The sequence below is a fragment of the Buceros rhinoceros genome, unplaced genomic scaffold (assembly GCF_000710305.1).
Source record: "Buceros rhinoceros silvestris isolate BGI_N320 unplaced genomic scaffold, ASM71030v1 scaffold11532, whole genome shotgun sequence".
NCBI lineage: Eukaryota > Metazoa > Chordata > Aves > Bucerotiformes > Bucerotidae > Buceros > Buceros rhinoceros.
Window position 1 is genome coordinate 565 of NW_010400733.1, and position 1738 is coordinate 2302.

Sequence of the window (1738 nt, forward strand, 5' to 3'; positions counted from 1 at the left end):
CACACTCCGGAGCAGCCCCGCGCATCGCACCGCTCCCTTGAGGTTTCCCATCCTTGCACCAGATTTATGTCCTGTGATTCTGGCACTGCATTTCTTATTATTCTCATATAGCTTTTTTCCTTTCACCTCAGGGGATTAAATATTATGGGTTTCTTTGCTTTGGGGTTTTTTCCTGCTTTTTTTTTTTTTTAGCATTGACCAGAGCTGAATTTGCATACATTTTTCATTCAAAAATTAATCTTTTTCTTTCAACAGCAATTAAAATAAATCTCAGAATCCCCTTTGAAGACCCCATGAATTAATATTTGGCGTCTGGTTTCTATTCTGTTGTCTTCAGTGTTTATTCAACTTTTTCCTCAGATTGTTGGAACTGATACCTTGATCCCTCCTTTCCCACCCCTCCACCACTGAAGCTGGATGGAGTTTCCCAAGCTTTTCCACAAAAGCCTTTCCTAGAACAAAAGTTTTTTACAAGTATGCGATTTGTCCTCTGAACAGAACTGATTTAAGATTTGTTTTCTAAACGCGAAGTCCAGTTTAGATGTAAAAGCGTGATTGCACGTTGTAAGACAAAGTCTGTTTTCCATTAGGGTACGGTTTTCTTATGTTTACTCGAGATGTACATTAAGATACATACCTTGTATCCATTACACTTGCATTTGCAGGATGTGCATACTGAATTTTTTCTGATCTTTATCAGCCATATAATGGAAATATTTATGTGAAGCTCAAGCAGGATTTCATACTCTGTATTAAATATTTTTATTATGGAAACAACATTATCAATAAAGCACAGTAATATTTTGCAGGTCTAACATTCAATCATTTCCAAAACTATTCTCAGCTTTGAATTTTCTGAGCACTACTGAGATGTGGAAAAGAGCTAAAACACTACATGAGTAGGAGGAGATTAGTGATGGAAGTGCCCAAATCAAGATGACCATCAGACTGTGAAGCCCTCACGCACATGATAGCCTGCAGAGCTTTTGAGGAGCGTGTGAGATGTCCTGACAGGCTAGTGTGCAATGAGGAGGTCTTCAAAGGGCACCAAAGACTCTAAAAAGTCCTTTACCTGTGCCACGCATCCCTGCCTCAGCCTGCAGAGTCAGGCTCTTTGTCAAGAGATGAGTCTGATTTCCCGCAGGTTACTCTAACCAGGACACTCCCACTCTTCAGCATCTTCGCTAGGCAGCATGCCCCTTGTTCTTCACCCATAAGGCAGCAAGCTCAACTCAGCTTCCTACCTACAAGTCCCTTCAGTCTCTGAAGCTGCCAGCAGAAAGGTGGGGTTTTTTCAAAAACAACCTTTTCACATCAAAGCACTATTGACTTCCATGGAGTTACAGGAGAGAAAGCAATACCCTGGGTTCACCAAACATGGATGCTTCTCTTGGTGAGTTTCAGCGTGCTTTCTCTCAGCCGTGACACCATTGCCCCACTGCCCTCTTCTCAGCTGTTCTTGACTCCTGGTGCAGTCTCTGCAAACAGGGAGCCCATCTTTTTCTAGCGTGTAAGTCAATTCTTTTTAACGCTACTGCCACTCTGGAGATAGTGCTCATGACATCAGTAACTTCATTTAGAGTTTCTCGTCCATTCAACTTCCTAGAAGACGCCAACAACCATCGCTTTGCTATTGAGAACCTAAATGAAGACACCTAAAGCAGTGGCTGTGCTTTGCATCTGTCCCCAGCACCTGTGGCCTGTCAATAACCCCGGGAAGAGAGACTTAACCAGCCGA